This window comes from Pseudophryne corroboree (assembly GCF_028390025.1).
Source record: "Pseudophryne corroboree isolate aPseCor3 chromosome 12 unlocalized genomic scaffold, aPseCor3.hap2 SUPER_12_unloc_2, whole genome shotgun sequence".
In the NCBI taxonomy this organism is placed as follows: Eukaryota; Metazoa; Chordata; class Amphibia; order Anura; family Myobatrachidae; genus Pseudophryne; species Pseudophryne corroboree.
Genome location: NW_026967486.1, coordinates 119,904 through 137,718, shown reverse-complemented (window position 1 = coordinate 137,718; position 17,815 = coordinate 119,904). Strand labels below are relative to the sequence as shown.

Here is a 17,815-nt window from a genome sequence, read left to right as displayed (position 1 = left end):
ACTGTGTACTCTCCATGTGTACTGTATATAGAGACTAACTGCACACGTCATACACACCCTATCACTACTGTATACTCTCCATGTGTACTGTATATAGAGACTTACTACACACATCATACACACCCTATCACTACTGTGTACTCTCCATGTGTACTGTATATAGAGACTAACTACACACATCATACAGACCCTATCACTACTGTGTACTCTCCATGTGTACTGTATATAGAGACTAACTACACACGTCATACACACCCTGTCACAACTGTGTACTCTCCATGTGTACTGTATATAGAGACTAACTACACACGTCATACAGACCCTATCACTACAGTGTACTCTCCATGTGTACTGTATATAGAGACTTACTACACACATCATACACACCCTATCACTACAGTGTACTCTCCATGTGTACTGTATATAGAGACTAACTGCACACGTCATACAGACCCTATCACTACTGTGTATTCTCCATGTGTACTGTATATAGAGACTAACTACACACGTCATACACACCCTATCACTACTGTGTACTCTCCATGTGTACTGTATATAGAGACTTACTACACACATCATACAGACCCTGTCACTACTGTGTACTCTCCATGTGTACTGTATATAGAGACTTACTACACACATCATAAAGACCCTATCACTACTGTGTACTCTCCATGTGTACTGTATATAGAGACTAACTGCACACGTCATACACACCCTATCACTACTGTGTACTCTCCATGTGTACTGTATATAGAGACTAACTACACACATCATACACACCCTATCACTACTGTGTACTCTCCATGTGTACTGTATATAGAGACTTACTACACACATCATACAGACCCTATCACTACTGTGTACTCTCCATGTGTACTGTATATAGAGACTTACTACACACGTCATACACACCCTATCACTACTGTGTACTCTCCATGTGTACTGTATATAGAGACTTACTACACACATCATACAGACCCTATCACTACTGTGTATTCTCCATGTGTACTGTATATAGAGACTAACTACACACATCATAAAGACCCTATCACTACTGTGTATTCTCCATGTGTACTGTATATAGAGACTAACTACACACATCATACACACCCTATCACTACTGTGTATTCTCCATGTGTACTGTATATAGAGACTAACTACACACGTCATACAGACCCTGTCACTACTGTGTACTCTCCATGTGTACTGTATATAGAGACTAACTACACACATCATACAGACCCTATCACTACTGTGTACTCTCCATGTGTACTGTATATAGAGACTAACTACACACATCATACAGACCCTATCACTACTGTATAATCTCCATGTGTACTGTATATAGAGACTAACTACACACATCATACACACCCTATCACTACTGTGTACTCTCCATGTGTACTGTATATAGAGACTTACTACACACGTCATACACACCCTATCACTACTGTGTACTCTCCATGTGTACTGTATATAGAGACTTACTACACACGTCATACACACCCTATCACTACTGTGTACTCTCCATGTGTACTGTATATAGAGACTAACTGCACACGTCATACAGACCCTGTCACTACAGTGTACTCTCCATGTGTACTGTATATAGAGACTTACTACACACATCATACAGACCCTATCACTACTGTGTATTCTCCATGTGTACTGTATATAGAGACTAACTACACACATCATACAGACCCTATCACTACTGTGTACTCTCCATGTGTACTGTATATAGAGACTTACTACACACATCATACAGACCCTATCACTACTGTGTATTCTCCATGTGTACTGTATATAGAGACTAACTACACACATCATACAGACCCTATCACTACTGTGTATTCTCCATGTGTACTGTATATAGAGACTAACTACACACATTATACACACCCTATCACTACAGTGTACTCTCCATGTGTACTGTATATAGAGACTAACTACACACGTCATACACACCCTATCACTACTGTGTACTCTCAATGTGTACTGTATATAGAGACTTACTACACACATCATACAGACCCTATCACTACTGTGTATTCTCCATGTGTACTGTATATAGAGACTAACTACACACATCATACAGACCCTATCACTACTGTGTATTCTCCATGTGTACTGTATATAGAGACTAACTACACACGTCATACACACCCTATCACTACTGTGTACTCTCCATGTGTACTGTATATAGAGACTAACTGCACACGTCATACACACCCTATCACTACTGTGTACTCTCCATGTGTACTGTATATAGAGACTAACTACACACGTCATACAGACCCTGTCACTACAGTGTACTCTCCATGTGTACTGTATATAGAGACTAACTGCACACGTCATACACACCCTATCACTACTGTGTACTCTCCATGTGTACTGTATATAGAGACTAACTGCACACGTCATACATACCCTGTCACTACAGTGTACTCTCCATGTGTACTGTATATAGAGACTAACTGCACACGTCATACAGACCCTGTCACTACTGTGTACTCTCCATGTGTACTGTATATAGAGACTAACTACACACGTCATACATACCCTGTCACTACAGTGTACTCTCCATGTGTACTGTATATAGAGACTAACTGCACACGTCATACAGACCCTATCACTACAGTGTACTCTCCATGTGTACTGTATATAGAGACTAACTGCACACGTCATACACACCCTATCACTACTGTGTACTCTCCATGTGTACTGTATATAGAGACTAACTGCACACGTCATACAGACCCTATCACTACTGTATAATCTCCAGGTGTACTGTATATAGAGACTAACTACACACGTCATACAGACCCTATCACTACTGTGTACTCTCCATGTGTACTGTATATAGACACTAACTGCACAGGTCATACACACCCTATCACTACTGTGTACTCTCCATGTGTACTGTATATAGAGACTAACTGCACACGTCATACAGACCCTGTCACTACAGTGTACTCTCCATGTGTACTGTATATAGAGACTAACTGCACACGTCATACAGACCCTGTCACTACTGTGTACTCTCCATGTGTACTGTATATAGAGACTAACTACACACGTCATACAGACCCTGTCACTACAGTGTACTCTCCATGTGTACTGTATATAGAGACTAACTGCACACGTCATACACACCCTATCAACACACCCTATCACTACTGTGTACTCTCCATGTGTACTGTATATAGAGACTAACTGCACACGTCATACATACCCTGTCACTACAGTGTACTCTCCATGTGTACTGTATATAGAGACTAACTGCACACGTCATACAGACCCTGTCACTACTGTGTACTCTCCATGTGTACTGTATATAGAGACTAACTACACACGTCATACATACCCTGTCACTACAGTGTACTCTCCATGTGTACTGTATATAGAGACTAACTGCACACGTCATACAGACCCTATCACTACAGTGTACTCTCCATGTGTACTGTATATAGAGACTAACTGCACACGTCATACACACCCTATCACTACTTTGTACTCTCCATGTGTACTGTATATAGAGACTAACTGCACACGTCATATAAAACTATTGGAAGGAATGGGGAAAATATTGGAAGGAATTCTAAGGGACGGCATACAGGAGTATCTACAGTCCGCTAGGATTATTAGCAAGAACCAGCATGGGTTTGTGAGGGACAGGTCATGTCAGACTAACTTAATTAGCTTCTATGAGGAAGTGAGAGCAATAATCTTGATCAGGGAAAAGCAGTGGATGTGGTCTTCCAAGATTTTGCAAAAGCCTTCGATACAATTCCTCACAGGAGACTGATGATTAAATTAAAGGAGCTTGGCCTAGGAAAAACTATTTGCACATGGATAAGCAACTGGTTGGATAGCAGGGTACAGCGAGTAGTGGTCAACGGGAAGTCCTCAACCTGGTCCCCAGTAGTCAGCGGAATACCACAAGGGTCCGTACTCGGACCACTACTGTTCAACATATTTATCAATGACCTAGAAATAGGCCTAGAAAGCACAGTGTCAATCTTTGCAGATGATACTAAACTGTGTAAGGTAATTAATTCAGAATTGGATGTGGAGTCCTTGCAGAATGATCTATCTAAACTTGAACTCCGGGCGTCTAAATGGAAAATGAGGTTCAATACAGACAAATGCAAGGTTATGAATTTGGGACTAAAAACAAACTTGCATCCTACATACTAAATAGGGAACGCCTAGGGGAAACAGAGTTGGAAAAAGATTTGGGGGTACTCATTGATAATAGGCTTAATAACCATACACAATGTCAAAACGCAGTAAAGAAGGCAAGTAAGGTGCTAGCGTGCATAAAACGGGGAATTGAGTCAAGGGAGTCGGATGTAATCATGCCGCTGTATAAGGCATTGGTACGTCCGCACCTGAAATATTGTGTTCAGTTTTGGGCACCATTGTATATAAAAGACATCAGTGAACTCGAAAGTGTTCAAAGGCGAGCTACTAAATTGATTAAAGGCCTAGAAGGACTGGACTATAAGGAAAGACTTACTAGGCTGAATATGTATACACTAGAAAAGAGGCGCCTAAGAGGAGATATTATTAATATCTTCAAATATGTAAAGGGACATCACAAAGAGTTATCAGAGGAATTATTTATTAAAAGAACACAGTTTAGGACACGTGGGCACTCACTGCGATTGGAGGATAAAGTTCCGAACGCAACGGAGGAAAGGGTTCTTCACTGTTAGGGCAATCAGGATGTGGAATTCCCTGCCAGGGAAGGTGGTAATGGCGGACTCTGTATTTGGATTTAAAAAAGGATACATTTCTGAATTAAAAAGCTATCCAAGGTTATAATACTTAAAATATCAAAGTGGATAATCCGGGGGTAACATGAGTTATAGTAGCTAACTAGTCATAAAACATTATTTAGCAAGTATGTAGAATCATCACAACTTAAAACAGATTGAACACGATGGGCAATTTGCCTCTATTCAACCTCAAATACTATGTTACTATGTTACTATGTCATACAGACCCTATCACTACTGTGTACTCTCCATGTGTACTGTATATAGAGACTAACTACACACATCATACAGACCCTGTCACTGCTGTATAATCTTCATGTGTACTGTATATGGAGACTAACTGCACACATCATACACACCCTATCACTACTGTGTACTCTCCGTGTACTGTATATGGAGACTAACTGCACACGTCATACACACCCTTTCACTACTGTGTACTCTCCATGTGTACTGTATATAGAAAGTTAGAGACTAGCTACACACGCCATACAGACCCTATCACTACTGTATAATCTCCATGTGTACTGTATATAGAGACTAACTACACACGTCATACAGACCCTAACACTACTGTATAATCTCTATGTGTACTGTATATGGAGACTAACTGCACACGTCATACACACCCTATCACTAATGTGTACTCTCCATGTGTACTGTATATAGAGACTTACTACACACGTCATACACACCCTATCACTACTGTGTACTCTCCATGTGTACTGTATATAGAGACTAACTGCACACGTCATACACACCCTATCACTACTGTGTACTCTCCATGTGTACTGTATATAGAGACTAACTGCACACGTCATACACACCCTATCACTACTGTGTACTCTCCATGTGTACTGTATATAGAGACTAACTGCACACGTCATACACACCCTATCGCTACTGTGTACTCTCCATGTGTACTGGATATAGAGACTAACTACACACGTCATACAGACCCTGTCACTACTGTGTACTATCCATGTGTACTGTATATAGAGACTAACTGCACACGTCATACAGACCCTATCACTACTGTGTACTCTCCATTTGTACTGTATATAGAGACTAACTGCACACGTCATACAGACCCTATCACTACTGTGTACTCTCCATGTGTACTGAATATAGAGACTAACTGCACACGTCATACACACCCTATCACTACTGTGTACTCTCCATGTGTACTGTATATAGAGACTATCTGCACACGTCATACACACCCTATCACTACTGTGTACTCTCCATGTGTACTGTATATAGAGACTAACTACACATTTCATACACACCCTATCATTACTGTGTACTCTCCATGTGTACTGTATATAGAGACTAACTGCACATTTCATACACACCCTATCATTACTGTGTACTCTCCATGTGTACTGTATATAGAGACTAACTACACACGTCATACACACCCTATCACTACTGTGTACTCTCCATGTGTACTGTATATAGAGACTAACTACACACGTCATACATACCCTGTCACTACTGTGTATTCTCCATGTGTACTGTATATAGAGACTAACTGCACACGTCATACACACCCTATCACTACTGTGTACTCTCCATGTGTACTGTATATAGAGACTAACTGCACACATCATACACACCCTATCACTACTGTGTACTCTCCATGTGTACTGTATATAGAGACTAACTGCACACATCATACACACCCTATCACTACTGTGTACTCTCCATGTGTACTGTATATAGAGACTAACTACACACGTCATAACACCCTGTCACTACTGTGTACTCTCCATGTGTACTGTATATAGAGACTAACTGCACACGTCATACACACCCTATCACTACTGTGTATTCTCCATGTGTACTGTATATAGAGACTAACTGCACACGTCATAACACCCTGTCACTACTGTGTATTCTCCATGTGTACTGTATATAGAGACTAACTGCACACGTCATAACACCCTGTCACAACTGTGCATCTGATCAACAGACAAACTTAATAAGTAGAAGAACTTATGAATTCACACAAAGGACATTGATGTAAAGAGTGAATGAGATTGGGGACTCACCTTAATGACTGCTTAGTATCCCTGTGTAATGAAATCACACACAGTTCTTGCAGTCTCTGGCTTAATATATGTAGAGGAAGAGCAGGGGGGATGATATTTACTGTAAAGAGCAGTTCCACCTTACCTGTGTCTCACTAGAGGTGACTTTAGGAGGACATGAGGAGGCGGCCAGGGCTGTGTTTACTGTATACACTGACAGTTCTACAACCAGATGACGCTCATGGTGTTTAGCTAGCAGGGCTGCTGTGCATGACACACCGCATATCCCTGTACATGGCTGAGGAAAGGCCTCTGGAACCAACAGGACATTTCATTGCCACAAAAATATAGATATTCCAGGCAATGGTTAGAACAATGGGCCTAAGTCAGACCTGGTCGCACGCAGGCTATTGTTTGCAGTGCTGCGATCAGGTAGCCGACGGAGGGGGGATTCGCTGTGCCGGGCTGCAAACGCTTGTGCAGAGAGCGGCGCAGCTCAGAACTTACTCAGCCCCTACGCATGCGCTGTTCAGACCCGATCGCACGGCTGCAAAAAACTGCAGTGAATGACCCCCAATATTACTTTATGGTCCAGAATCATGGACAATCCTTACAAGTGACCTAACAAGGCTGGAATGTTTCCAAATGATAGATTTATCAAGCCTTGGACAGTGATAAAGCACCGGCCAATCAGCTCCTTGCTGTCATTTCTCAAACACAGCCCGTAACATGACAGTTAGTAACTGATTGGCGGTAACTTTATCACCGTGCTATTTATCACTCTCCGAGGCTTGATAAATCTGGACCTACGTCCTTATGAAACACCCCACAAGTAAAACTAACAGAGGGATGGAGAAATGGAAACATCCGAAAACTATGCCAAGACCAACCCGCAACTGAATCCTCTATTAAAAGACAGCGTTGAAGTAGTTCAGACATCTCTGCAGAATGGACGCCATGCCAGTGCGTAATCGCGTCCGCCCGGGTGGATGGAGAATAGCACGTGATGAACCAGAGATAACATGGCTGAGCAGATTGCACAAGACCTCCAACCATTGCTCTTCTATATTGATGATGGTAGACCGATCCCAGCGGCAGTGCATGACTGCGGCATGAAGGGCCCAGTGGGGGGATGCAGTGCTAGAGGCCCTGCTTAAGGAATGTGGCCCGTTACCACAGGTTGAGGCTAGAGATGAACGGGTTCGGTTCCTTGGGATCCAAACTCCCCCGAACTTCACCTATTTTACACGGTTCCGAGGCAGCCTCGGATCTTCCCGCCTTGCTCCGTTAACCAGAACGCGCCTGAACGTCATCATCCCGCTGTCGGATTCTCGCGAGATTTGTATTCTATATAAGAAGCCGCGCGTCGCCGCCATTTTCACTCATGCTTTGGAGATTGAACGGAGAGGACGTGGCTGCGTTCTCTCCCTGAAAAGCTCCATAATCTGTGCTCAGTGTGCTGCAAATATCTGTGCTCAGTGTGCTGCAAATATCTGTGCTCAGTGTGCTGCAAATATCTGTGCTCAGTGTGCTGCAAATATCTGTGCTCGGTGTGCTGCAAATAATCTGTGCTCAGTGTGCTGCAAATATCTGTGCTCAGTGTGCTGCAAATATCTGTGCTCAGTGTGCTGCAAATAATCTGTGCTCAGTGTGCTGCAAATATCTGTGCTCAGTGTGCTGCAAATATCTGTGCTCAGTGTGCTGCAAATAATCTGTGCTCAGTGTGCTGCAAATATCTGTGCTCAGTGTGCTGCAAATATCTGTGCTCAGTGTGCTGCAAATATCTGTGCTCAGTGTGCTGCAAATATCTGTGCTCAGTGTGCTGCAAATATCTGTGCTCAGTGTGCTGCAAATATCTGTGCTCAGTGTGCTGCAAATAATCTGTGTTCAGTGTGCTGCAAATATCTGTGCTCAGTGTGCTGCAAATATCTGTGCTCAGTGTGCTGCAAATAATCTGTGCTCAGTGTGCTGCAAATATCTGTGCTTAGTGTGCTGCAAATATCTGTGCTCAGTGTGCTGCAAATATCTGTGCTCAGTGTGCTGAAAAAATCTGTGCTCAGTGTGCTGCAAATATCTGTGCTCAGTGTGCTGCAAATAATCTACGTTCTCTGCCTGAAAACGCTCCATATCAGTGTGCTGCAAATATCTGATCAGTGTGCTGCATTGTGGGGACTGGGGACCACCAGTATATAATATATACTTTTCTATAGCTTCTATACTGCTTGTCAGGACTCATGTGTCACAGTTACACTGCTCTGTACTGATATATACAATAATATATATACTTTTCTATAGCTTTTATACTGCTTGTCAGGACACATGGGTCACAGTTACACCGCTCTGTACTGATATATACAATAATATATATACTTTTCTATAGCTTCTATACTGCTTGTCAGGACACATGTGTCACAGTTACACCGCTCTGTACTGATATACAGTAATATATATACTTTTCTATAGCTTCTATACTGCTTGTCAGGACACATGTGTCACAGTTACACTGCTCTGTACTGATATATACAATAAAATATATACTTTTCTATAGCTTCTATACTGCTTGTCAGGACACATGGGTCACAGTTACACTGCTCTGTACTGATATATACAGTAATATATATACTTTTCTATAGCTTCTATACTGCTTGTCAGGACACATGTGTCACAGTTACACCGCTCTGTACTGATATATACAATAATATATATACTTTTCTATAGCTTCTATACTGCTTGTCAGGACACATGGGTCACAGTTACACCGCTCTGTACTGATATACAGTAATATATATACTTTTCTATAGCTTCTATACTGCTTGTCAGGACACATGTGTCACAGTTACACTGCTCTGTACTGATATATACAGTAATATATATACTTTTCTATAGCTTCTATACTGCTTGTCAGGACACATGGGTCACAGTTACACCGCTCTGTACTGATATACAGTAATATATATACTTTTCTATAGCTTCTATACTGCTTGTCAGGACACGTGTCACAGTTACACCACTCTGTACTGATATATACAATAATATATATACTTTTCTATAGCTTCTATACTGCTTGTCAGGACACATGTGTCACAGTTACACTGCTCTGTACTGATATATACAGTAATATATATACTTTTCTATAGCTTCTATACTGCTTGTCAGGACACATGTGTCACAGTTACACCGCTCTGTACTGATATACAGTAATATATATACTTTTCTATAGCTTCTATACTGCTTGTCAGGACACATGGTCACAGTTACACCGCTCTGTACTGATATATACAATAATATATATACTTTTCTATAGCTTCTATACTGCTTGTCAGGACACATGTCACAGTTACACCGCTCTGTACTGATATATACAATAATATATATACTTTTCTATAGCTTCTATACTGCTTGTCAGGACACATGGTCACAGTTATATTGCTCTGTACTGATATACAGTAATATATATACTTTTCTATAGCTTCTATACTGCTTGTCAGGACACATGGTCACAGTTACACTGCTCTGTACTGATATATATACAATAATATATATACTTTTCTATAGCTTCTATACTGCTTGTCAGGACACGTGTCACAGTTACACCGCTCTGTACTGATATATACAATAATATATATACTTTTCTATAGCTTCTATACTGCTTGTCAGGACACATGGTCACAGTTATATTGCTCTGTACTGATATACAGTAATATATATACTTTTCTATAGCTTCTATACTGCTTGTCAGGACACATGGTCACAGTTACACCGCTCTGTACTGATATATACAATAATATATATACTTTTCTATAGCTTCTATACTGCTTGTCAGGACACGTGTCACAGTTACACCGCTCTGTACTGATATACAATAATATATATACTTTTCTATAGCTTCTATACTGCTTGTCAGGACACATGTGTCACAGTTACACCGCTCTATACTGATATATATACAATAATATATATACTTTTCTATAGCTTCTATACTGCTTGTCAGGACACATGTGTCACAGTTACACTGCTCTGTACTGATATATACAGTAATATATATACTTTTCTATAGCTTCTACACTGCTTGTCAGGACACATGGTCACAGTTACACTGCTCTGTACTGATATATACAATAATATATATACTCTTCTATAGCTTCTATACTGCTTGTCAGGACACATGTGTCACAGTTACACCGCTCTGTACTGATATATACAATAATATATATACTTTTCTATAGCTTCTATACTGCTTGTCAGGACACATGGTCACAGTTACACTGCTCTGTACTGATATATACAATAATATATATACTCTTCTATAGCTTCTATACTGCTTGTCAGGACACATGTGTCACAGTTACACCGCTCTGTACTGATATATACAATAATATATATACTTTTCTATAGCTTCTATACTGCTTGTCAGGACACATGTGTCACAGTTACACCGCTCTGTACTGATATATATACAATAATATATATACTTTTCTATAGCTTCTATACTGCTTGTCAGGACACGTGTCACAGTTACACCGCTCTGTACTGATATATACAATAATATATATACTTTTCTATAGCTTCTATACTGCTTGTCAGGACACATGTGTCACAGTTACACTGCTCTGTACTGATATATACAATAATATATATACTTTTCTATAGCTTCTATACTGCTTGTCAGGACACATGTGTCACAGTTACACTGCTCTGTACTGATATATACAATAATATATATACTTTTCTATAGCTTCTATACTGCTTGTCAGGACACATGTGTCACAGTTACACTGCTCTGTACTGATATATACAATAATATATATACTTTTCTATAGCTTCTATACTGCTTGTCAGGACACATGGTCACAGTTACACCGCTCTGTACTGATATATACAGTAATATATATACTTTTCTATAGCTTCTATACTGCTTGTCAGGACACATGGATCACAGTTAAACAGCTCTGTACTGATATATACAGTAATATATATACTTTTCTATAGCTTCTATACTGCTTGTCAGGACACATGGTCACAGTTACACCGCTCTGTACTGATATATACAATAATATATATACTTTTCTATAGCTTCTATACTGCTTGTCAGGACACATGTGTCACAGTTACACCGCTCTGTACTGATATACAGTAATATATATACTTTTCTATAGCTTCTACACTGCTTGTCAGGACACATGGTCACAGTTACACTGCTCTGTACTGATATATACAATAATATATATACTCTTCTATAGCTTCTATACTGCTTGTCAGGACACATGTGTCACAGTTACACCGCTCTGTACTGATATATACAATAATATATATACTTTTCTATAGCTTCTATACTGCTTGTCAGGACACATGTGTCACAGTTACACCGCTCTGTACTGATATATACAATAATATATATACTTTTCTATAGCTTCTATACTGCTTGTCAGGACACATGTGTCACAGTTACACTGCTCTGTACTGATATATACAATAATATATATACTTTTCTATAGCTTCTATACTGCTTGTCAGGACACATGTGTCACAGTTACACTGCTCTGTACTGATATATACAATAATATATATACTTTTCTATAGCTTCTATACTGCTTGTCAGGACACATGTGTCACAGTTACACTGCTCTGTACTGATATATACAATAATATATAAACTTTTCTATAGCTTCTATACTGCTTGTCAGGACACATGTGTCACAGTTACACCGCTCTGTACTGATATATACAGTAATATATATACTTTTCTATAGCTTCTATACTGCTTGTCAGGACACATGTGTCACAGTTACACCGCTCTGTACTGATATATACAATAATATATATACTTTTCTATAGCTTCTATACTGCTTGTCAGGACACATGGGTCACAGTTACACCGCTCTGTACTGATATATACAGTAATATATATACTTTTCTATAGCTTCTATACTGCTTGTCAGGACACATGGTCACAGTTACACTGCTCTGTACTGATATATACAATAATATATATACTTTTCTATAGCTTCTATACTGCTTGTCAGGACACATGTGTCACAGTTACACCGCTCTGTACTGATATACAGTAATATATATACTTTTCTATAGCTTCTATACTGCTTGTCAGGACACGTGTCACAGTTACACTGCTCTGTACTGATATACAGTAATATATATACTTTTCTATAGCCTCTATACTGCTTGTCAGGACACATGTGTCACAGTTACACTGCTCTGTACTGATATATACAGTAATATATATACTTTTCTATAGCCTCTATACTGCTTGTCAGGACACATGTGTCACAGTTACACTGCTCTGTACTGATATATACAATATTATATATACTTTTCTATAGCTTCTATACTGCTTGTCAGGACACATGGGTCACAGTTACACTGCTCTGTACTGATATATACAGTAATATATATACTTTTCTATAGCCTCTATACTGCTTGTCAGGACACATGTGTCACAGTTACACTGCTCTGTACTGATATATACAATAATATTATATATACTTTTCTATAGCTTCTATACTGATTGTCAGGACACATGTGTCACAGTTACACCGCTCTGTACTGATATATATACAATAATATATATACTTTTCTATAGCTTCTATACTGCTTGTCAGGACACATGTCACAGTTACACTGCTCTGTACTGATATATACAATAATATATATACTTTTCTATAGCTTCTATACTGCTTGTCAGGACACATGTCACAGTTACACTGCTCTGTACTGATATATACAATAATATATATACTTTTCTATAGCTTCTATACTGCTTGTCAGGACACATGTGTCACAGTTACACCGCTCTGTACTGATATATACAATAATATTATATATACTTTTCTATAGCTTCTATACTGCTTGTCAGGACACATGTGTCACAGTTACACCGCTCTGTACTGATATATACAATAATATTATATATACTTTTCTATAGCTTCTATACTGCTTGTCAGGACACATGTGTCACAGTTACACCGCTCTGTACTGATATATACAGTAATATATATACTTTTCTATAGCTTCTATACTGCTTGTCAGGACACATGTCACAGTTACACTGCTCTGTACTGATATATACAGTAATATATATACTTTTCTATAGCTTCTATACTGCTTGTCAGGACACATGGGTCACAGTTACACTGCTCTGTACTGATATATACAGTAATATATATACTTTTCTATAGCTTCTATACTGCTTATCAGGACACATGTGTCACAGTTACACCGCTCTGTACTGATATATACAATAATATATATACTTTTCTATAGCTTCTATACTGCTTGTCAGGACACATGTCACAGTTACACTGCTCTGTACTGATATATACAATAATATATATACTTTTCTACAGCTTCTATACTGCTTGTCAGGACACATGTGTCACAGTTACACCGCTCTGTACTGATATATACAATAATATATATACTTTTCTATAGCTTCTATACTGCTTGTCAGGACACATGGTCACAGTTACACCGCTCTGTACTGATATATACAATAATATATATACTTTTCTATAGCTTCTATACTGCTTGTCAGGACACATGTCACAGTTACACTGCTCTGTACTGATATATACAATAATATATATACTTTTCTATAGCTTCTATACTGCTTGTCAGGACACATGTGTCACAGTTACACTGCTCTGTACTGATATATACAATAATATATATACTTTTCTATAGCTTCTATACTGCTTGTCAGGACACATGGTCACAGTTACACTGCTCTGTACTGATATATACAATAATATATATACTTTTCTATAGCTTCTATACTGCTTGTCAGGACACATGTGTCACAGTTACACCGCTCTGTACTGATATATACAATAATATATATACTTTTCTATAGCTTCTATACTGCTTGTCAGGACACATGTGTCACAGTTACACCGCTCTGTACTGATATATACAATAATATATATACTTTTCTATAGCTTCTATACTGCTTGTCAGGACACATGTGTCACAGTTACACCGCTCTGTACTGATATATACAATAATATATATACTTTTCTATAGCTTCTATACTGCTTGTCAGGACACATGGGTCACAGTTACACCGCTCTGTACTGATATATACAATAATATATATACTTTTCTATAGCTTCTATACTGCTTGTCAGGACACATGTGTCACAGTTACACCGCTCTGTACTGATATACAGTAATATATATACTTTTCTATAGCTTCTATACTGCTTGTCAGGACACATGGTCACAGTTACACTGCTCTGTACTGATATATACAATAATATATATACTTTTCTATAGCTTCTATACTGCTTGTCAGGACACATGTGTCACAGTTACACTGCTCTGTACTGATATATACAATAATATATATACTTTTCTATAGCTTCTATACTGCTTGTCAGGACACATGTGTCACAGTTACACTGCTCTGTACTGATATATACAATAATATATATACTTTTCTATAGCTTCTATACTGCTTGTCAGGACACATGTGTCACAGTTACACCGCTCTGTACTGATATACAGTAATATATATACTTTTCTATAGCTTCTATACAGCTTGTCAGGACACATGTGTCACAGTTACACTGCTCTGTACTGATATATACAATAATATATATACTTTTCTATAGCTTCTATACTGCTTGTCAGGACACATGTGTCACAGTTACACTGCTCTGTACTGATATATACAGTAATATATATACTTTTCTATAGCTTCTATACTGCTTGTCAGGACACGTGTCACAGTTACACCGCTCTGTACTGATATATACAATAATATATAAACTTTTCTATAGCTTCTATACTGCTTGTCAGGACACATGTGTCACAGTTACACCGCTCTGTACTGATATATACAGTAATATATATACTTTTCTATAGCTTCTATACTGCTTGTCAGGACACGTGTCACAGTTACACCGCTCTGTACTGATATATACAATAATATATAAACTTTTCTATAGCTTCTATACTGCTTGTCAGGACACATGGTCACAGTTACACTGCTCTGTACTGATATATACAGTAATATATATACTTTTCTATAGCTTCTATACTGCTTGTCAGGACACATGGGTCACAGTTACACCGCTCTGTACTGATATATACAATAATATATATACTTTTCTATAGCTTCTATACTGCTTGTCAGGACACATGGTCACAGTTACACCGCTCTGTACTGATATATACAGTAATATATATACTTTTCTATAGCTTCTATACTGCTTGTCAGGACACGTGTCACAGTTACACCGCTCTGTACTGATATATACAATAATATATAAACTTTTCTATAGCTTCTATACTGCTTGTCAGGACACATGTGTCACAGTTACACTGCTCTGTACTGATATATACAATAATATATATACTTTTCTATAGCTTCTATACTGCTTGTCAGGACACATGGGTCACAGTTACACCGCTCTGTACTGATATATACAATAATATATATACTTTTCTATAGCTTCTATACTGCTTGTCAGGACACATGTGTCACAGTTACACTGCTCTGTACTGATATATACAGTAATATATATACTTTTCTATAGCTTCTATACTGCTTGTCAGGACACATGTGTCACAGTTACACTGCTCTGTACTGATATATACAGTAATATATATACTTTTCTATAGCTTCTACACTGCTTGTCAGGACACATGTGTCACAGTTACACCGCTCTGTACTGATATATACAGTAATATATATACTTTTCTATAGCTTCTACACTGCTTGTCAGGACACATGTGTCACAGTTACACTGCTCTGTACTGATATATACAATAATATATAAACTTTTCTATAGCTTCTATACTGCTTGTCAGGACACATGTCACAGTTACACCGCTCTGTACTGATATATACAATAATATATATACTTTTCTATAGCTTCTATACTGCTTGTCAGGACACATGTGTCACAGTTACACTGCTCTGTACTGATATATACAATAATATATATACTTTTCTATAGCTTCTATACTGCTTGTCAGGACACATGTGTCACAGTTACACTGCTCTGTACTGATATATATACAATAATATATATACTTTTCTATAGCTTCTATACTGCTTGTCAGGACACATGTGTCACAGTTACACCGCTCTGTACTGATATATACAATAATATATATACTTTTCTATAGCTTCTATACTGCTTGTCAGGACACATGTGTCACAGTTACACCGCTCTGTACTGATATATACAGTAATATATATACTTTTCTATAGCTTCTATACTGCTTGTCAGGACACATGGTCACAGTTACACCGCTCTGTACTGATATATACAATAATATATATACTTTTCTATAGCCTCTATACTGCTTGTCAGGACACATGTGTCACAGTTACACCGCTCTGTACTGATATATACAATAATATATAAACTTTTCTATAGCTTCTATACTGCTTGTCAGGACACATGTGTCACAGTTACACCGCTCTGTACTGATATATACAATAATATATATACTTTTCTATAGCTTTTATACTGCTTGTCAGGACACATGTGTCACAGTTACACCACTCTGTACTGATATACAGTAATATATATACTTTTCTATAGCTTTTATACTGCTTGTCAGGACACATGTTCACAGATACACCGCTCTGTACTGATATATAGTAATATATATATACTATTCTATAGCTTCTATACTGCTTGTCAGGACACATGGTCACAGTTACACTGCTCTGTACTGATATATACAGTAATATATATACTTTTCTATAGCTTCTATACTGCTTGTCAGGACACATGTGTCACAGTTACACTGCTCTGTACTGATATATACAGTAATATATATACTTTTCTATAGCTTCTATACTGCTTGTCAGGACACATGTGTCACAGTTACACTGCTCTGTACTGATATATACAGTAATATATATACTTTTCTATAGCTTCTATACTGCTTGTCAGGACACATGTGTCACAGTTACACTGCTCTGTACTGATATATACAATAATATATATACTTTTCTATAGC

At 38.3% G+C, this 17,815-nt stretch overlaps 1 protein-coding gene across 5 annotated transcripts in view; it reads right to left on the bottom strand.

Moving 5' to 3' along the window:
* Positions 1 to 17,815, bottom strand: part of LOC134983018 (V-type proton ATPase catalytic subunit A-like) — a 419,995-nt gene that overhangs the window by 307,289 nt on the left and 94,891 nt on the right. For 2 of the 5 annotated variants that reach the window (XM_063948713.1, XM_063948714.1), the window contains exon 2: positions 4,669 to 4,774. The exons of the other annotated variants lie outside the window; for them this stretch is intronic. The gene's annotated coding sequence lies outside the window, so the exon portion shown is untranslated. The remainder of the gene's footprint in view (positions 1 to 4,668; positions 4,775 to 17,815) is intronic. 5 annotated transcript variants of the gene reach the window in all.